Raw genomic sequence first — 22500 nt, 5'->3', positions numbered from 1 at the left:
TATATATATATATATATATATATAGTCTATATATATATATATATATATATATATATATATATATAGTCTATATATATATATATATAGTCTATATATATATATATATATATTGTCTATATATATATATATATATATATTGTCTATATATATATATATATATATATATATATTGTCTATATATATATATATATATATATATATATATATTGTCTATATATATATATATATATATATATATATATATATATATATATATATATTGTCTATATATATATATATATTGTCTATATATATATATATATATGTCTATATATATATATATATATATATTGTCTATATATATATATTGTCTATATATATATATGTCTATATATATATATATATATATATATATATATATATATATACATATACATACATACATATATATACACACAGAAAAAAATATATATATATATGTATATATGGATCTGGACATATTTATACATAGATTTATTAAATATTGTTTTTTCTTTCTTAAATGTTGGGTTTTTAAAATAAAATATTGGAATTTTAAAATATTAAATAGTGAGATATTTTAATATTAAATATTGAGATGAAAAAAAATGTAATATTGGGGTTTTAAAAAATTAAATCTTGTAGTTTTTAAAATTAAATATTGGTATTGGGGGGGTTTTAAAATTTAATATTGTGGTTTAAAAAATTAAATATTGGAGTTATTGAAAATTAAATATTGGGGTTTTTTAAATTAAATTTTGGTGTTTCACATTAAATATAGGACTTCAAAAAAATTAAATATTGGGGTGTTTTTTAAATTAAATATTCTGGTTTTTAAAATGAAATATTTGCGTTTTACATTAAATATAGGATTTTTAAAATTAAATTTTGGGGTGTTTTTTAAAATTAAATGTTGGATTTTTCAAATTAAATATTGAGATTTAAAAAATTAATATCGGGGTTTTAAAAAAATGTAATATTGGGGTTTTTAAAATAAAATATTGGGAGTTTTTAAAATTAAATTTTGGTGTTTTACATTATATATACGATTTCAAAAAAATTAAATATTGGGGTCTTAAAAATTTTATATGGGGTGTTTTTTAAATTAAATATTCTGGGTTTGTAAAATTAAATATTGGCATTTTACATTAAATATAGGATTTTTTAAAAAAATTAAATTTTGGGTTGTTTCTTTAAATTAAATTTTGGGTTTTTAAAAATTAAAGATTGCGTTTTTTTTTTTAATGAAATGTTGTGTTTTTAAAATTTAATATTGGTGTTTTTTTGTTTATTAAATGTTGGGGTTTTCACTGATAAAAACGATGATTTTTTTTTTACTCCACAGTATTGATTTATCAAGGATTGATACCTGGAATAGTTTATTATCTCGTGAATGTTATTTAAACTTTTGCTAATGGTTGTACAATTTGGCAAAAGTGTCCAATCATCTCGCATGCATAAAATGATATTGTGTCTTTCAAGAAGAAACTTTCAGGACCGAATCAATGACCTCTGACTACCTGATGAAGAAAGACGTTTAAGAACCACCCTCGCCGTCCTGTCTCCAGACCGTGCTATTGAACCCCACTCCAGCAAGTACACTCGTAGCAGATGAGGCCACGCAGCTATTAATTACGCTGATTGGAAGACTCGTGGCTATTAATTACCTTGAATGGCGGCTTAATGTTATTAATTACACTGATTGAAATCATACGGCCATTCATTACACTGGAGAGAGTCGGAAGGAGAAAGAAGAACGCACGAAAATAATTCGAGTGAGTGGGAGGGATAACTTGCTGAAAAATAGCATCTTGCATTGATACAGATCCAGCGTACCAGCACGGCTAATACCATCTGTCTCACCCGTTTGATATGTCGTGTGTTACAAACATGCAATTTGATTATCAGACACGAATCTCTTTTGATCTCAGCAGATGCTAGTTTCAATTTGGTTCGAAGTTTCACAATGTTTGCAGCCAGTGCCATCTGTGGACCATGCTGCGTTGGCCCAATAGTGCACGTTAGAGTAGCTATTTGGACCATGCGCTGCACTGACAGCACGGATCATAGGTCTGACTGACCACGTGGACCACGTGCTGCCAAACTGACTGCAGGGACCATGTGCAGCCATACTGACTGCAGGGACCACATTCCGCTGTACTGCCTGCAGGGACCACATGCCGCTGTACTGCCTGCAGGCACCATGTGCCGACGTACTGACTACAGGGACCACGTGCCGCTGTACTGACTGCAAGCACCATGTGCCTCTGGACTGACTGCAGGCACCACATGCCGCCATACTGACTGCAGGGACCATGCGCCACTGTACTGACTGCAGGCACCACATGCCACTGTACTAACTGCAGGGACCACGTGCCACTGTACTGACTGCAGGGACCATGCGCTATCAGAATGACTGCACAGACCACATTGGATTGGCTCCATGGCCTAGGCTAGAATAACTCCATAGACCATGCTGGACTGATTCTGTTATCTGACTCTAATTACACGAGACTGACTCCTTGACATGTGTCGGATTGACTACATGGACTGGGTTCGTTAAACTCCACTCACCATATACTGGATTGCCTGCATGGATTACGTTTGATTGAATCACTATACCAAGCTGTATTGACTTCGTCGACAAAACTGAATCGACTATTTTCCAACTTTGATGAAAAACAGGATGGAAAATTGATCAAAACACCATCCCCTGTCCATTTATTTTTGCTGCTCCATTGGTGTTCTGAAAATCTACTCTTTGCTGGCATTATGATACAACTCCCTCTACAAATATGACGACTATGAATACTATTAAAACTACTTTTTTATCAGCTCCAATTATTCTCACCTTGTGTGGTCAGCCAGGGACCGTTTTTGTCCCAAGTCTTTCACGTACTATCTGGCTAGGCCTGACATTCGACTTGAGGTGACTTGGGAAGGAATTTGTAATTCGTCCAGGATGCTTGTGAACTCACCAGCCTACTCTTCTTGAAAGACATCGTGGAATCTTCATGTCCACCAACGAATTCTGTACTGATAGACGGGTCCTCTGGATTAACGTTTTGGCCGAGGGATGGCGCAATACATTGATGTATCGCACTCCATGTAATCCACCAGGGTGGCAATTTCTATCTGGGCCAAGATTTGAACCCACGCTAGACAGTGCATATCTCAAGGCTGCCCTGCCAGCCTTGCTGGTAATATGATACATGTGTCTATTATTTGGTGCTTATGCTTTTTATAAAATGTTCTCACTCTATCGATTGTGATCTGTGTGCGACACAAATTCCACACCCCATTGGAAGTGCTGATGTCTCATACTGGAGGCGTTTCAAGCTGACACCTTCCTCGCGAAGCTGGCAGGAAAAAATGCCAATTGATGGAAGGAGAATTGATGTGTCAGAGGATTAAATACGCACATTTGCGCAATGGTTGCATTTACGTTCACTGTCACAAACCTTCAAGTGGTCGAAACGAAGTGATGGATGAACCTGAGGTGTACAAACGCAAGACATTATTTGAAGAAATGGTCGACAGCCATCAAGAACGAGAAGCAAGTGTGTAAATACAAAGGGAGAGAAAGAAAGATGTCGTAGGCAAGAGACAATGATGCACTGGGTGAATGAAGGAGAAAGAAAGACAGGAAACGATATGCTTACATCCAAAAAGACTGAGAAAGATATTTAAAGAAAGACTCCAATGCCAGATTATTTAGAGTTGGAGATGTAAATAAACGTGTCCCGGGCCACCGTCTGTCTGAAAGTCGCATTGAAAGTACCAAAGCTTAAAATCAACAGTCAGTCCTTGGCATCCAGTTTGTCTTATCAATGTCTCAAGGATAGACAATAACATTGATGATAAACAAATGATGCACATGCTCTTTCACTTTCAATCGCTCATCCTTATTAACGAGGTAGCTTTTACTATAGGTACATAGACACCACCATTGCTTTGTACGCAATGATATTGGTTGAATACTCATGCAGTAATCCAGAAATATGAAAGGCATTGACAAACAAGGTTTTGAGCTCATGGGGGAGAAAGAGAGAAAGAGAAAGAGGCAGACATACAGGTAGTGAAGGGGCAAGAGAAAGAGAGAGAGAGAGAGAGAGAGAGGGAGAGATGGAGGCGAAGGAAGGAAGATGCTAACACGAGCTGACATGGACGAAATGAGATCTGGAGGCCCGCAGTGCCCGGGTCAGGCCAGGCGGCGTCTCCAGAGCTGTCGTCGCCATGCGTGGTAAGTGATGCTTGATTAGAATTTAGATTGGTGTCTCGGGCAAGGGTGGAGGGAGGTGATGGAAGTATTGGGGGTGGGGGCGGGGATGGTCGAAAGGATCATCAGTCCCCTCCTCCAGCCGAGTTTTGAGATGTGCCAGATCGGTGTCTCCTATGTTTGGATAAATTTTGGTTCAAGAATCGGTTTCCCCTCACACTAAATAACCTGGAAGTGTCCTCATTGTGCCATGCATGTCACATGTGAAATTCTCCATTTCTTCATCACCTATTGGATTGAAATATACATTTTCAGCTTGAAGCTCGTTCAATCCTCATGCAGAAAATCTTTTTTGAACATGTAAAAGACCACGGTGGTCCCAGCTTAGTGGATAACGATTTTCACCTTAGGCCATCACTAATATTGGTTGCCCTTTGTATCCGAAGCAGGTGCTGAATTTGTTTATCGTGCCGAAGCTGTTGCCCAGACTGGTACCACACTTGAAATGGCAAGCAGCGTAACCTGATGTTAAGGGATACCCGAGAAGACAAGACCATTTGCTATTCGCAGTCCAGGCAGAAATTTGTAATTTATTCATGGTACCGGTGATAACACGCCTATAAGACACCAACGGATATTTAACATCCAACAATGACCAGTGCCGTTACATGTGGCCTCCAACTCAATGTCCTTCCGATGAACTGCGACATTGATCCCTCATCCTGCATTGGATACACGAGGGTGGCAGTTTATAGCTAGATCGAGATTCAACCTCAGACAAGACAGCTCAGAAGCAAATGCTCACACCTCTAAGCTATCCTACCCCCAAGCCACCAATAAAGTCATCATTAAACGCTTGAAAAATTAGCTACCAGTGCCCCTTTTAATAAAGGTATCAAGTGCAGGTAGAACCAATCGACTGAAGGTGAAAGGTCAAAATACATCTTTGATGCAGAAATAATGTAATGAAATGAGTGCTTATAAAAATGCATATTCCTGGTGGATGTATAATAAGACGTTGAATCATGATGCATTTTGTCGAAAGTGATTAGTTTATACTGCGGTAATCTTATACACCTTCGTGTTGCTTCTTAAAACGTACGCTGTTTGTGAGTTTGAACAAATTGTGAGGGAAACATTACTTCTTGATGGACATCCCGCATTGAATATACTTTGCCTAGATTCATTAAATGAACATTTAAATCAAAGCAACAACAGCAGTGACGACGACATCAACACGAACACCACGAACAACAGAATCTCTCGTTTTCATTCCCCACTGAAGTCTGTTGGCCTTTGAAAATCTTAGCCTGATTAATGGTCTAATTTCAGCTGACCTTTCTCTGATTTCCCACAACCTTGTTTGCAGACAATTGTTTATTTCCACCCTGGAAAAGAGAAAAACCATCTTCACGCCGCACAAATATTTATTGCTGTAATTTTCTGCTTTGACAAATCCGTGAAATGTGGCCTGACCCCGTCCCTGTAACGGGTGAAAAACATCACGTGTTAGTAAGAATAGATATTAACTTTTGTTTGCTACTGTACACAGCGTCCAAAACGACCACCATCAAATTGCATTCTTACATAATGATGCTTAATTTCTTCTGTAATCAGTTAAGTTTTTGCATTCATCTGTAAATATAAAAATGCATGACTTTCCTGTGATGTCCTACCGTGAACATCTATACTCAAATATTTTATCGCATACATACCTCCACTGTTGTGGAATCACGATGTTTGGAAAAAAAAAAAATTCAATCTTTTTCCAACAACTGTGTGCCTTTTGTTCTTGCCGTACAGATCCGAACCAACAACAAACACAACTTGTCTGCCATACTCCTCCCTGCCTGTTGTCCACACAAGCACATCATCACAATCACAATAATTAAAAGAAGCATGAAGTCCTCTGCTGTGCAAAGCTCGAGGAGCTTGTGCTGTTAACTCAAACAATGCATACAAGAGTGGAGTTGGACTTGGACTGTATTCTTGTAATCATATTGTATTCAATATTCATTAATTTGATGATCTTGTCATCATCTCTACCATTACTTTCCCATTCAGTACATCATACAATAGCTTCCTTCGTTTATAAGATAGAACCTTGTCGGCAGGCAGCGACTTTCTACCCTCGGAGTCTGTTATCACACCGGCAAGTTCACGGTGGCACAACTGTGGCCCGACCGCAACAAATGATACGAATAAGCAAGGTACGGACAACCCGTCTCTGCCATTTAGAATGCTATTGTGACATAAGTGCACCATTCTGCTAATGGAGCAAACACACAGATTGGTCATTGCGACTCTGGTCATTGTTCTGATCCACCACACATTGTTCTGGCTTTGATAAGAAGCTTTGCTTCACTTTCATGGTGTCTAAATTCAATTTCTGAGAGCATTTCTATCCAGTTCAGTAGGTTTTCATGCAGTCGAGGAGAAGCGAATCGTCGTCATAATCTATATTAAATTGGCTTTAGCCATTTTGGAGATCAATAAATTGACCTGGGCATTATTGTTTCAGGGATAGTAAAAATTCGGTAAAATATTTCTCCCACAATAACAGCGAAAACCACTCCATGCCAGTGAAACTTTCTTTTAACTACACTGTATTTTTGAAACGTGCTGGTTAAAGGGCATGCATGCAGGTAATTTCGAGTCTTTGCTTATGTTTATGGAATATCATGGGTATGTATACTGTTAAACCATGTATTATGAATTCAGTTTGATAGCACAAGTAATGAAGCAGCATTTTTCTCGCGATTATAAATGACTTCTGGTGCAATCATCACTCATCTTGTAAGTGGAAGTGACATGGATCTGACTAAACTCATCGGCTTTAGCAGCCACTTGCATACATGTGCGCTCTTGGTGCTGGCATATCTGGTTATGAGATCTGCAATCATAAAATGTGTCTCGGGTGATGAAATTGCCAGTCGATGTTGTAAGTTTTTGTAACTTCTACCTTTCACTCCAGACCATGCTGACTGGCTGCTTCCCCTCCCTTGCTTCGAGCAGGAATAACTATGAATGGGCTGTAGCAAAACAATGTGATGAGCAGATGCTATTTTATTGCCTTTTTCTTCATCAAAAACTTAATCTTCACTGAATGTTTATCGTTTGCTCTCACCTTCCAAGCACTGCATATTCGAACAGTGTTTCTGGCCCAATGCCATTCTCAGAAAACCTCGTTAAGCACGTTTTTATACAAGGGTCTATCTAGGTTCAGGGACAAGCTAAATGACAAAGGCAGACTGTTTACAGACGACTACTACCACTACTATTACTACTACTAAAGGGGAGCGGTTGGGATGGACATGCACATCGAGGAATAACAAAACAAATCGGCCGAGCAATGGCCTGGAAAGGAACAATGGGAAAGATTCAGCACACACAGAAGAATGAGGGATTAAAGTGCACAGAAGAAATCATGGACATGCATGGATGAGCACACGGGCTAACAATTGGAGTGCAATTGAAATACTGAAGTGGGGAGGAGGAGATGATTCCTCAATCAGTGGAATAAGGGGACAAGTCAATGCAGGTGGACAACGTGCCCTCGACTTTGGAAGGAAGAGCAGGCAAGAGTTTCTTGAGGAACACGGGCAACCTGGGGTGGTTATGAGAGAGCATGAGGAACAAGGCCAGATGTAAGTTTGTATGAAATAGAGAGCCCACCAACAAGTTGCTGCCAGTGGGAGAGTGACTGTCCCTTGGAATCTTCGCTTGCTGTGAGATCCCAACAATGCGGTAGGTCTTATTTTTGACCATCAGAAGAAGAGCAAGGTGGGAAGCAGGAGCACAAGCCCAGAGCAGGGAACCATCCTCTATTGAGAATGAAGGCATTATAGACAATGATGAGCTTGGTGTGGCTTTTGAGCACCTTAACCCTACAGAGAACACCTGGGCAGAAATTGGCCTTTGATGCCAGTTTGAGATATTATCCTGTGATGAAATGTTGTGCTAGATATTGAGGACAAGGCATTCCAAGGATTGTACTTCTTCTAAGGGCTGTCCAGATAAGTGGATTGGATAATTTGATGGCTGATCCTTGTGGAGAAAGTGAGAGTGTGTGACTTAATGGCATTGAATGTCATGTTCCAAGTTGCTGATCAGCAGCTTATCTTGTCTCGATCTGATGATAGGGATTTAGCTGTGTCCAGCCTTTAAGAAGAGTGATGTACCATCCACCATTGTGTGGAGTCATAAGGAAAATGGTAAAGTTGGTTTTTAAAAGAATCAGGTATATCATTGATCTTATTCTCCTTCTCTTCCCTTTATAAAATGTGAGGTCCAATTGTACTAATCTTCTGCCCTTCCTTGACCACATATTCATCCACTTCCCTCTGTCCTCAGGCAACTCTCTCCACTCTCCAACCACCCCCACCTCATTGAAATAGCTCCTCACACAATCTCCCTTTCTCAGTCACGGTCTTCGTCTCTTTCTCATACTTTGCCCCTCAAATGATCTGCTCTGTTTGCCATTCTGTCTTCCTCCATCCGCATCATGTGACCAGCCAACTTCAGACAGCTGTTTTTTTTAGTTTTTTTTTTTTTAACCAAACTCCCAATCAAGTTTATTTGCACACCAATGTCCTCAAGTAATTCATCCTCCTTCTATCCACACTCTTCACTGTTGTGTTGGATTAAAGTGATTGTGGCTCTGGGGGCATCATGTTTGAGCTGCCCTGAGGACAGCGCTCTCGGAAAGACACGGGCGATCGGAATAAAGGCTCGGGAGCATGAACCCGTGTGGAATTTTGGATGTGGTGATTGTACCAGTTCACGTACAATACATTTGGTGATGAGGATGGATGGCTTACAGTTTCCAACTCACCTCCCTTCTTGGCTTCTCTGGGGGACCCGCCTCTTCCATGGCCTCTGGCTTGCAGCTTTTCGAACCTATTTGGAAGCTACGAGCCGAGACGGTAAGGATGTCGTAGACACTCATAAGCGAGCGATCGTGATTCACTGCTTGGGCACCAAGGACCAGCGTGTGTTCACTCAGCTAACAGCCGATACTTACACATTCAGAAATGTGGTGAGTGCATGTCAGAGCTACTTTGGGCAGAAAAAGAGAACTATGGTTGAACGGTATAAATTCCATCAGCGCTACCAGGGAAATGCTGAACCTGTCCAACAATATGTTGCTTCGCTTTCTGAATTGGCTGTTACCTGTAATTTTGGGATTTTAACAGATGAGCTCATCAGAGATCAGCTCATAGAAAAGACTTTCATTCCTCGTGTTCGGGAATGGTTGCAAATGGAGGATGATCGACTCACTTGAGAGAAGGCTACAGCCCTGGTTATCCAGATAGAATTGGCCATGATGGATTCTAAGCTGATTCATACATCTCCAGCAACCTCAACACCAGGAATGCAACAGGCACCATGGTTGCAGACAGCTCATATACAAGGGCTTCAAACCAACCAACAACCGCAGTTCCATCCACGCCCTGCCCACGTACCTCAAACAAAGCCATGTCAAGCTTGTGGTCAACAACATGGCATCAAAGCACAATGTCCTGCACGTGGAAAACAATGCAGTGCTTGCTTTAAAATGAACCATTTTGCACAAGTATGCAGGTCATCAAAGAAGTGGACATCATCCATTCATCAGGTTGATGAACCAAGTGCTTCTAATGTTGAAAGACAACACATGGTGTACACCATCGTAGACAAAATGCCTTTCCGTCCTCAGCAAGGGGGCAACTTCAAGGATTGTGAAGTTGATATCGTGGGGATTTTGGTATCACTACTCATTGATGTAGGAGAAAAGTCTCCGTTGTGAGCGACAATCTCTACCTTAAGTACTTTTCGTCTTATCCACTCAACTCTGCGCAATCTACACTTCAAGCCTACGATGACTCCATCATCTGGGTGTTGGGAACGATAACTGTTCTTGTGAACAACAGGGATATCAAGCTCAACTGTTTCACCTTTTATGTTGCAAAAGCAAAGAGCCTAATGTGTCCTCCTGTTCGACAAGCTTGGGTTCAAACATTTAGACCTGACCGATGCATACAGACAAAGATAATGCGTACAAACATCTGTATCCTTCCCTGTTTATTGGATTTAGGGAGTATAAGAGTTACTGTGACGTTCCTCGAGTGGACCTTGCGGTTCCACCAGTATCTCAAGGTTTGAGACGTCTACCTTTCGTTGTTCATGAAGAGGTTTCTCAGGAGCTAGAACACCTTGAACCAGAGATCATCAATGAATGCATTGATTCATCTCCATGGGCGTCGAATCTCGTCATTGCATGAGGTAAGAATGGGGAGTTACGACTTTGTGTTGATCTTAAGTCAGTGAATAAAGCTGGTTTCCTGATAAATACCCACTTCCAACCATCAATGAACTTTCTGCTTCATTCCACAGTTCCACAGAGTTCACAAAGCTGGATTTGAGGAGAAGCTACCGATAGGTACCTCAAGCAAAACTGAGCAGCCATTTTACTGTATTTCTGACAGGTAGGCATGTTCCAGTATCATAGAATGCCATACAGCCTCAGTTCTGCACCAAGTGCATTTCAGAAAATCGTCTCTTCGGTCCGGTCTGGAATTGTGAATCTCTCAATCTCATTGATTATGTCATCGTCGTCGTCTACAGGAAAGACAAAGCAGAACACGAACAGCGGCTGGATGAAGTGTTGTCAAAACTAGCGAAACGCAACTTAACACTGAATGAGGGAAAGTATATCTTTGCAGCATCAGAGATGGACTTATTTGGATATCATGTGACAGCCAACGGGGTGTACCCAACACAGGACAACGTTGAAGCAGTTAGGACTCTTCCTACTCCGTCAAATGCAAAAGAGCTTGCATCATTCCTCGGGACTCCCAACTTCTACCTCAAGTTTGTACCCAACTACGCAGAGATCACTGAACCTCTTCGTAAACTACTGTGCGAGGATGTACCCTGGGAATGGACTCATACCCAGCAACATGCATTTTGTCATGCTGAAGGAGGAGGTCATATCTCCTCCAGTCCTTGGAAATTTTGATCCCAATGCAAAGGCTACCATCATGACAGATGCATCAGGTTCGGCAGTGGGAGCAGTACTTTCACAATGGATCATAGGTAGTGAACGACCTGTTGCATTCGCATCTTGCACACTTTCAGAGTTGGAATGCAAATACTCCACAGGGGAATGTGAAGCGCTAGCATGTATCTATGCATGTGAACAATGGCACATCTATCTGTATTGTAGAAAGTTCACGCTCCGCACAAACCATCAAGCACTGACAACACTAATCGCTACGTCAGGATCTGGACATCGACCACTTCAAATTTACAGGTGCTCAGTCCATCTCTACCAGTTTGACCTTGACATCGAATACTTGGCGGGTCCCATAATCAACTGGCGAAATGCTCAGTCATGTAACCCCACTAATGGACACCAAGAATGAGGTTATGAGTGAAGTTGACGACTGTGTAAATACCTTTATTGCAAATGCAACCAAACATTTAGTGACTTGCAATGAGATCAAATCAAAATCTCAACAGGATGAAATTCTGCAAAGACTGTGCAATTTTCTCCAAACTGACTGGCCTCAACAAAGCAGAGGAGCTACACCCTACTACAGGATTCGACATGAGCTATCCATCTTTGATGAAGGTTGTCTCACCCGAAGCACTCGTGCGGTGATCCCAAAAGAACTACAGCAGCGAGTGATACATCTCACTCATGAGGGACATCCCGGAATCGTCAAAATGAAACAGAAATGTCGCGATTCGGTATGGTGGCCGGATATTGACACACGCATCAAACAGTTTGTGAAGAATTGCAAAGCATGCGTCCTCAGCGAGAAAGCAGGAGATCCACGTCCTGCTCCTCCTCAGCCGACATTATGGCCAGAGAAACCGTGGCAACAGCTACAGATGGACATCTTCGCTGAGGTTCGAATTGCATCTCACAACCAGAAGTACTTGATCATCGTCCATGATCTTCACAGCAAATGGCCTGAGATCGTGGCTACTAGATTGCTTATCACTTCGTCCATTATCAGCATCCTGGACAAGATATTTACAAGATGGGGGCTTCCCGAGTCCATTATGATAGACAACGGACCTCAATTTACATCTGAGGAATTCACACAATACCTAAAGACCAATGGCATCGAACATCACCTCACTACATGTTATCCGCAGAGCAACAGTGGGGTGGAGAGGTTCAACAGAGTTATCAAAGAGAGCATAAAAGCAAGTCTGGCTGATGGACAGACATTTGATCAGGCAATTCAGACTCTGTTGCGCTCATATCATTCTACGCCTCATTTGTAGACCGGGAAGACGCCCGCGGAGCTAATTATAGGGTGTAACTTATGCCTGCCACTGACTCTCCTAAAACCACCTACATCGGCAGATGAAGATTGAAGTCATGGCAAAGTCTATTGCGAAACAACAGCAGAAAATGAAGGAATGTGCAGACAAGCGGTGGAGAGAAAAGTCACCTTCATTTGCAGTGGGCCAATGGGTCAGAGTGAAACACCGCAACCACGCACATAAACTCGCGACTTCACTATCAACCCCCCCCCACCCCCCCCCCCCCAACAGATCTTGCAGTAATTGGGTCATCATAGCTACCTACTCGGAGATGGCACAAAGTGGAATGCACGACGTCTGGGAACAACCAACATCCAAGTTGCAGAGAACATTAACAGCTGCTTCTTCTTTCCACAAAATCTGCAAGATGAGGATCAATCTCAGCATCACAATGATTCAGCTGGGCTACAATCTGGCAAACGCAAATCTGGTCGCATTTGGAAAAGTCCTCAATACTTGAGAGATTACTAGTGCACATAAAGTTCATAATCCATGAATATGGTGCAAACTTCCTCAAAATAAACTTTAAATCTTTGATCACATTTGATAGAAAATGTTGGTCTCAGTTTTGGATTGACATTGTGGATCTTGGATTTTGAAATGGTTAACTGAGAATGGAGGATGGGGAACTGAGAATGGAGTTTATTTGAGAATGGAGGAAAATTTGTTGTGTTGGATTAAAATGATTGTGGCTCTGGGGGCATTATGTTTGATGAGCTGTCCTGAGGGCAACACTCTCGGAAAGACACGGGCTTGAACCTGTGTGGAGTTTTGAATGTGGTGATTGTACCAAGTTGACATACAATACGTTCACTCTCACAATCCTCCTGATCCAGATATTCTCACAGACCTGCAACCAATATTGATGAGTCTGTCAATGCCACCATCTCCCAACTGCAAAGGTAGGCCAGCGTTACACATGACACCAGAACTTTCCCTTTTCGTTTTCTTGATATTTTTGTGTTTTCATTCTCTCCACCCACCCTCCTTCATGCATTCGCACCTACCCATACCCTCCTCTGCAGCGCTGTCTCTGACCTACCATCCCTGGTCACCTACCTCCCTCCACCCCAGATACTTAAACCAATTTCTCTGTCTGATCTCCTTCCCCTCTAACCTGATGTTCACTTATTTTCTCTGCTCCTTGACCCACATCACCTCAATCTTCTCCATACTCATCTTCAGTCCATGATTCCTGAATGCCTCCTTCCACTTCCCCAGTACCTCTTGCATCTCCAGCTTACCCTCTACCACAACAGCCAGATCGTCCATATAAAACATCCTCCCCAGAATTATTTTCATTTTTATCCTTCTGCTTACCAGCTCTATCACCATGATAAACATAACTGGGCTAAGAGAGTTTCCGTGCCTCAAACCCATGTTCACGCTGAACTCATCCGACATCCTAGAACCAACCAAAACTCTTCCTCTTATTCCCTTGTACATCCCTTCAACCAACCTAACTTCTGCTTCCAACAATCTCAACCATTTTAGTGCTGCCATCACTTTCTCTCTTGGGACAGTATCATAGGCCTTCTCCAGGTCCACAAATCCCAATGCCATGTCACTTTGCACCTCCAACGCTCTTCTACCAGCTGTCTCAGTGTGAACATCCAATCCATCATCCCCATTATTATTAATCTACATCAATATCATTGACATAGATTAATAATGACATCTGTCCTAAGAATGCTTTTTGTAAACCCACTATAAAGGGAAAGGATACCATCAAGGGAAACCTACTGTTTCTACCCTTGGAGAACATCAGACAACCACATCAGTATGGGACCCTGAATATAAAATTAAGACAACTTAGAAATCAAGGTTGGATGCCAGACAGTCTCAAAGGCCTGAGTGAGATGAGAAGGCCCTAACCACTTGCTTTTGGTTCAGGGCATCCATTCATTGCTGTGTCAGAAGAAGCCCATGGTGGAATCGTCAGGCCTGAAGTCAAGTTGGTTGCAAGAGGTTAGCGAGTTCGTGCCTTGAGGTTGGCCACAACGATGGACTCTATTACTTTGCTTATGATGGGGAGAAAGTTGAAAGGTCTGTAGTTGAGAGGTTAGTTTTAGAATCATTCATTTGGATAGGAGCGATGTTTGCAATTTTCCAAAATTGAACAGTTTCCTGTGAAAGAAAGAGGCAAGAGTGTGTGACAGGACTGAAGCACAGTGCCTGAGGATAAGAGCACTTATACAGTTCGGACCTGTTACGGAAGAGGTATCAAGCTGGGTAAGAAACTTCTCCACTATGACAGAGGGGAAGTCACATGTTTTAGGGAACATTCTGTAATAGGAGAAAGGGTAAGTACTGGACATTACAAGAATGGATGGATTTGAGATCTTGGCCTTTTGAGTAAAGACTGAGTTCAAGAACGCTGCTTTTTTTTTTTAGCAGTTTCCAGCCTTGAGGAGGGCAAGAATTGGCAATTTGTATCAGGGACAGAGTTTTGTAATTGTGTGAACTTTTCTCTTTTGTAGAAGACAGCTTCATAGTTGTAAGACCTTTCCATTTTTGAACCTCATACAGCTAAATTACACTCCTGTAAGTTTACCCATTGAACAATGCCAATATTGTTTTTTCTCCCTTGGCCAGGTTAAAATAACTGACAAACCATTCATGTTTTCTTTGCAGGAGCAAGGCTCATAGAAGAGCAAAGTTGAGGTGACAGTGGGACAAGTATCGAGGGAACGAACTTGCAGGAAATGAGGAAGGGTGGAAACACTGAAACGAGCAAGTAAGATAGTTGGGTTAGGAAAGAGTTAATTGGGATAATAAAGATCATGGGTCAGGATTGGGAATGACAAGAGGTGGCAGTTCACTGCATTCTTGAAGCCCTGGAGGGAAGAATGAGAGAGAACAGCCTATGAAATGTCATTCCATAAATGGGAAAAGTGTGAAATAAAACAGTTGAGGTCGGCACAGCCTATAATTTTGAAGTTTAACTAGGAGCGGTCTCTTGAAGAACGTGTGCATCCTGGAGCAGATATAGGGAGGGTCGGAGAATGGAGAGAGCAGAGGAAGTAATGTTGCGGAAAAGATGGTGGAAAACGGAGACACCACGGACCTGCCTGCGATGTGTGAGCATCAAACACTGTGTCTGCGGCTTACTTTGGAGGCCAGCTTTGCCATGTGATCGGCCTAAAAAAGGTCATGGCTGAGGCCTAGAAGTTCAAGAGACTGAATCTCTTCCAGTGGATGACCAAGTAAATAGGTAAGTGGGTTAGTTTGATCCTTCCACAGCGATAGAGTGAGACTGAAAGATTTTCCAAGATTGAAGCACATGTTCCATTTATCAGACCATTGTTTTATCATTTCCAGATCAGCAGAAAGATTCAGGTGCTGTCATTATACACATGAGTAAGTAGAATGAAGAGCGTGTTACTGGTGAAGGCGAGTGTTGATCTGCTTCGGCGGACAGATAGAACAATGGATGAAATCAACAGAATGTTGATTGAGTTATGGTAACCACCATGGGAATCATGGAAAAGCTGACATTTTAGGTGTTAACCCTTCGTCAGAGCAAAAGAGGATGAAGGATTAATGCCCAGAACATCAGCTTATCCTTGCTTCTCAGTGTGGTTAGCATATGTCCATCATTGTCCTGTTTATGGCATCCATTATACATGGGGATAAGTAGTTTTGTAAGTTTTTTCCAAAAGTTGAGGAATAAATGTCCCCCCCCCCCCTATTTGTTCATCTGCTTGGAAGTAAACATTGTAACAACGTCCAAGCCAGTTGATATGATTGATGGTGAGTGAATTACTTTACCACACACATGAAATCAATAAATAATGTTTCATGCATTTCTTTGCCAAATCACTTGAAATAATCTCTGCTCTTGTTCAACATAACAGATTGAAATGTATGTTAACAGAGCCCCAAGTACTTTAGATTCATAATTGAGGGGTGGGGTTATTGGGATTTCAGAAATTCAGAAAAAATGCTCTTATAGTATGACATAAAACTGTAGAAACAGTTTAAATGAGTAATTTGTATGGACGGGAAAGAGGTGGGGGGGGTGGGTGGTGTGGGGGAAGTTGCTCAGATTTGTGTGTGTAGTCTATGAGTAGATGAGGGGGACAGGGAGGTAAAAAAAAGAGATCCACTACATTTGTGTAGCTGATGTAATAGATGGTCTGTTATTCCACACCATTGTCATGCACTTTAGGTGGGGTTTAAAAATGAAATATTTGGAGATCTGAAAAAAAATTAGAAGAAATTTTAACAGTATCCCCACTGGTCTTATGAGCTGTGACTTTCCCGTTTGACTCTTGACACCAATTGCATCTGAAATGAGAGAGATAAGTGAGTGTGAGAGTGAGTGAGTGAATGAGTGAGTGATAGATAGGCTTTGTGCATGACCAACCTCCAGCTGAGGTGTGGTGTCGTGGCGACAGCAATGTATCAAGGAAATCGATCTGGCAGGTCGCATCGCAGCACTGACAGGCATTCTGGCATGGCAGTAGGGGAGGGAGAAGCAGGGGCACGGTGGAAAGGTAGAAGGGGGCAATGGGGGAGGATGAGGGAGGAGATTGGTGGAGGGGGAAGAAGGAAGAGGGGTGGTGGAGAGGAAAGAGGTAGGAAGGATGAAGTGGTGGAGGGGGAGAGGGAGGAGTGGTGGTGGAGGGGGAAGAGGGAGAAGGGGGAAATTAAGGAGGATGAGGGAATAGGGGTGGTGGAGGGGATGAAGGAGGAGAGGGTGGTGAAAGAGTATAGTGGTGGAGGTGGATGAGAAGGCTGCTACTGTGAGAAGTGAAAAGGAGGCTGAGGTTCTAGCAAGGCTGAGTCTCCTTTCCACCTTTCTCCTGTCCCTCTGTGCCAGGCAGTAATAGCCGCCATACATCAGCAGCCTGGAGCTGTGGTTTGGCATGGGGGAGAATTAATCAAACCCCCCTCTCCCTCACTCCTCTCTCTCTCTCCTTCCTCCCAGCCACTCCATGCCCTTCTCTCGTTCCCGAGTGCCACTCACCACAGTATCTCTAACCGGGAGGCTTCTGTTGGTCGTTTGTCTTGTTTTTTTGTTTTGTTTTGTTTTTTTCCCATTCCATGGGGGTTGGGGATGGAAAACTTTAAAAATCAAGAATCAGGCTTGGAGTAGGTAACCCAGTCTTTGGATATGTCATGGAAAAGCAAACGTCTTCTGCCTGTAAGTTACACCACTGGCCACTGCTGTGGTTCATGGGCAAAATCAGACAAAAAATCGTTTGGGCAAGTTCTTGTGCACAGATCGCTATTCTGTGCAGAGTAAGTTTTAGATTCCCATATAATACAATCGTCCCCATTGGGTCATGAGCGAAAAGGAGATTGTCCTGAGATGACTGATCTTTAATACCATGGTAAGCCTGGTGTTGGCTTAACGGTTAAGGTGGCTGGCTTAAGTTCTTAGGGTCTTGAGTTTGAGCCCCTGTTGAGCCGCTAAATAACACCAGGTGAGTTGACTCAGCCTGTCATCCTACTGAGGTCGGTTAAATGAGTACAAGCTTACTGGGAACAGGAGGCACTGCATCAGCAGCTCAGCCGCACTCATATCAATGATGCAACCAGCAGCCACAGGCTGCATACAAAATAACAATACCATGTTCCTTTGGAAATAATGCATATTTAGATAATTCTCACTTTATCCATGAAATCCAACCCAGAAACACTCAGAGCCACATGGCACATGGTTCATTTTTTCAGTACAAACGTTATGTAAACTGACAGGGAACTACTCATCATATCCTCTGTGGATATTTACTGGTAAGTGTCTGTCGGAAGATCCCTGTCTGCCCAGCATTCTGATCGTGAGCCAGGGATCATTAGAAATTCAAGTACTAGTGAAAGACATCTTGCAGTGTTTGCAAAGCTGTCTCCTGGAGGACAAGCCTTTGGATTTGTTGACTTTTCTCGACATTTGTAACCCTTTTTTGGTTGGCTGGAGGATTTTCTGGCCAAGTCATTGATACAAGAAAGTTCGACACCATCCAGCTCAAGCATCATTACGACATTGCAAGAACAACCAGAGCTTTTCACCAAGTAGAATTTTATGCTTGTTTGGGTTTTGCCCTAAATCCTTGCTCTGTTTGGTTGGGGAGTTGAGGCCAACTGTTCAGTGTTCCTTAAGGAATTAAGTAAATTGGTCATTAACAAAGAAAGTTGAACTGTAATTGAAATTCCGATCTTGCTAAGGCCTGAAAAAGAGTGGGTGGAGAGGAAGGTAGGCAACGAGGAGGGTTCGCCAATTCATGGCAGCCTGGAAAGACAGTTTCAAACTAGGGTCGGTGACATGGTAGAATGGGCAATCCTTTGCATCAAAACATTGAGTTAATTGATAACTGACTCGAGAAGCACTAACCAAGGATCTCTCCAGTTCTTTGCCGATGACAACTGACTAGTTGCCTATTTGAAAATGTTCATGAACTTCATAACACACCTGTCATGATGTGGAGAAGCCTCTCGTGGAAAACTATGTACATTGTGAGATGTAGCTCTCCGTGCTCTTGATATTGATGATGTTGTGTCGAAGTGAGAATGAATGGCGTTTTTCTGATGTTTCTTGAATGGTGTGCTTGTCTCTGTATAATATGTCTCTGTCTTGAGGCAGTGTATTGGCAGAGGGTTAAAAAAGAAATATGTTCAGCAATGCTTACAAACAGCATGGCTGTTAAAAAATCATAACTGAGAAAAGTGTTTCTTTTTCTTTTGTGGCTGCATTCCTGCAACTGAACTGAACATCTGATGCACGTATAGTATAAAATTAATTTGATGAAGAGGTAAGGACAGGGTGAAGGAAAGGGCAGTGTAGGGGTGGTGATGGTGGAGAATGACGATGCTATTAATGAATTACATGAAACGGTAGAGTCTTGTTGCATTGAGAATTCGTTATAACAGCAGTTCCTCACCAAGGGAAATCACAGGGTGTCCTTAACGTTCAGTGCATGCGATCAGGAGAATGACATTCCATCATGGCTTCCCCCCCCCCCCCAGTGATATAAATAACAAAATAAACTTGAGTTCATAGAACACCTGACCACGTACAGTCTTGAGAAACAAGGACATGGGTGGTGTCTGTGAGCAGCAAATTTGATTGGTCAAGATGACGCTGTAATATTTACTCTGCGTTTGCGAAGATCGGTAGCGTTCGTATGTACGTATATCGTACGTGTCTGCATTTTGTTAAGAGCGTACATCGAAAACCATTCGGTAGAGGAAATTGAAACCTTATACCACATGTTACATGACCATGTGATATCGCGGTCACTCTTTTGAAGTCAACATAGGCCAAAGGTCAGCATCAGCCAAATTTCTAAAATTGACAATTTTTATCTGATTGACTTGAAATTTGGACAGGATTTTCATATCAGTTCTGAATTCAACCACCAATTTTTTTTGAGGTTAAAACGTTGACATCGGCAGAATTTCTAAAATTGAGACATAGTGTGAAAAACTATGTTTATGTATATATTTATATAGGGCGGAGGAGCTCCTTGTGAGCCAACGGCCATCCATATCTAGTGCCCAACTGTGTCTGCGGACGTCCTCCTGCAGTTGGGTTACTTCTTATTAGGAGGTTGGTGGCAGGATTTGCACTCCAGCCACCGTAAAACGCTTCATTCCGCAAAACGCAAAAACGCAAAAAAATCTGAAAACCCACTCCGTGGGAGTACCTCCTGTGCAGCTTCCCTTCGCAGGGCAGCTCACCGGATGATGGGATTGGGGCAAAGCCTTCGGGACCCCCAATCTTTGATAGGAGGGAAACCACGGGGTAACATCCCTGGGTCAGATTGCGGGAGAGTGTGTCGGAGTGGTGCTGAGGTGTCGTCCACCAGACGGCGGTCTCCTTGGGTTAACCTGAGGCGGTCCCTTCGGGTGGGTGCCTGGAATGTCCTATCCCTAAGAGAGGATGATCACCTGTCTCTGTTATCATCTGAGCTCAAGCGTTTGGACATCGGGATTGCAGCTCTCTCTGAGGTTCGGAGACCGGATTGCGGCGAGATAATGGTGGGTGGTTACACCTACTATTGGTCTGGTCGCTCTGATGGTTACCATACCCAAGGAGTTGCTGTAGCTGTGGCCAATAAGCTGACCCCAATGATAATTGAGGTAACACCGGTCAACGAGCGTATTATGAGATTAAGGATTCGTCACTCCTTAGGTGTCATTTCCCTGGTCTCTATTTATGCTCCGACTGAGGCGAGTGATCTTACCGTGAAGGATGCATTCTACGCCACACTCGAGTCTGTGGTTGATCAGTGCCCCAGACGAGATACACTTCTAGTCTTGGGGGATTTCAATGCATCGACTGGAACTGATAGGGATGGTTATGAGGTGTGTGTTGGTCCCCATGGGTCAGGAACTATGAACCAGAATAGCACTAAGTTCCTTGACTTTGCAAGAAGTCATGGACTTAGGGTGGCTGGTTCATGGTTTCAGCGCCCGCAAGCTCATCGCTGGACTTGGTATTCCAACGCTGGCGGTGTGGCAAAGGAGATTGACCATGTCCTCATTGACGGTCGTTGGAGGATGATCCAGAACTGCAGGGTCTACCGGAGTGCTCAGTTCCTCAATACTGACCACAGGCTTGTTGTAGCAACTCTAAAGCTGCACCTTAAATCCTGGAGAATGGTACCATCCCAGCCTAGGCTGGATGTTGCCAAGCTCAGGGATGAGAGAGTAGCTGAGGAGTTTGCGAACAGGCTGAGTGGACACTTGGGGGTCTGGGTGCTTTAGGGGTCCTGAAGAGTTGTGGAGCACCTTCAAGACCACCGTCCTTGATGTTGCCGGTGGACGCCTTGGAGTTCACCGCAGGGCAAAAGAAGAATTTTGTCTCTCAAGGGACACTGGATACCATTGACCAGAGTCGCAGGGCCAGGCTGAATGGCAGAGCTGAGCTGTTCAGGGAGCTGAGGCGTAAAACTGTACGTGCACTGAGGGTGGACAAGGAGGCCTATGTGCGAGGAATCTGTGAGGGGTAGAGCATCACCTGTGGACAGGTGATTCTCGTCCCGCTTACAGGGGAATTCGCGCATTACGTTCATCCAAGCCCATCCCTCGGAGCACTGCAGTTCGAGCAGAGAGTGGTAGGCTCTTGACAGAGGAGTCTGAAGTGAAGGCCCGCTGGGCCGGTTACTTTGAGCGGTTGTACCAGGCTGATCCCCCAGCTGTCGAGTTGGACGTCAAGGGTGTTACAATCCCTGTTGCTGACCCTCGAATCAACTGTGGTCCACCATCGCTTGTGGAAACACGGGCTGCGGTGAACCAGTTGAAACGGGGCAAAGCTCCAGGGATCTGTGGCATCCATGCTGAACTTCTCAAGGCTGGTGGAAATGCTGCACTCGTGTCGTTGCATGCAGTTTTGTGCTCTGCCTGGAACACAGGCATCATCCCAACTGACTGGAAGAGGGGCCTTGTTGTCCCTCTCTGGAAAGGGAAGGGTGATCGCCAAGACTGCAACAACTACCGAGGGGTGACGCTGCTCTCAGTGCCGGGCAAGGTCTTTGCTCGGATAATTCTTGATAGGGTTCGCCACCATCTGCTTGAGCACCAGCGTCCAGAGCAGTCAGGCTTTACACCAAAGAGGTCAACGATTGACCGTATCCTTGCTCTTCGTGTCCTCACTGAACGCAGACGAGAGTTTCGGCAGGGGCTGCTTGCAGCCTATGTTGATCTCTGTAAAGCGTTCGATTCAGTGAATCGGGATGTCCTCTGGAGGATTCTTGGTCTTCGTGGGGTGCCACCGAAACTGATCGATCTGATGTCTGAACTCTACTCTGGTACTGAGAGTGCTGTGAAGTGTGGTGGTACCGCCTCTGACTTATTTCCAGTTGTTACTGGAGTTCGTCAGGGATGTGTACTTGCCCCCACACTTTTCAGCACTTGTATGGACTGGATTTTTGGGAGGATGTCGGAGAGATCAAGTTGCGGTGCATCGTTTGGCAATGTCAAGATCTCGGACCTTGATTTTGCAGATGATGCAGTCA

General features: G+C 43.0%; 2 long non-coding RNA genes across 2 annotated transcripts in view; one reads left to right on the top strand and one right to left on the bottom strand.

Moving 5' to 3' along the window:
• LOC147028639 (uncharacterized) overlaps positions 1–22500 on the top strand; it is a 182242-nt gene that overhangs the window by 23716 nt on the left and 136026 nt on the right. The window contains exons 2-3 of the long non-coding RNA XR_015057643.1: positions 6020–6426; positions 15173–15752. This is a non-coding gene — a long non-coding RNA (uncharacterized LOC147028639). The remainder of the gene's footprint in view (positions 1–6019; positions 6427–15172; positions 15753–22500) is intronic.
• Positions 4699–17045, bottom strand: LOC147028641 (uncharacterized). The gene is made up of 3 exons (XR_015057646.1): positions 16908–17045; positions 5932–6066; positions 4699–5699 (listed from the first exon to the last, which is right to left on the bottom strand). It is a non-coding gene; the product is annotated as an uncharacterized LOC147028641 (long non-coding RNA).

The sequence above is a fragment of the Eptatretus burgeri genome, chromosome 4 (genome assembly GCF_056783735.1).
Source record: "Eptatretus burgeri isolate ZD-2024b chromosome 4, Ebu_testis_v1, whole genome shotgun sequence".
NCBI classification, from domain to species: domain Eukaryota; kingdom Metazoa; phylum Chordata; class Myxini; order Myxiniformes; family Myxinidae; genus Eptatretus; species Eptatretus burgeri.
Note: the sequence above shows the minus strand (reverse complement) of the source record. Positions and strands in the feature narration are given on the sequence as shown.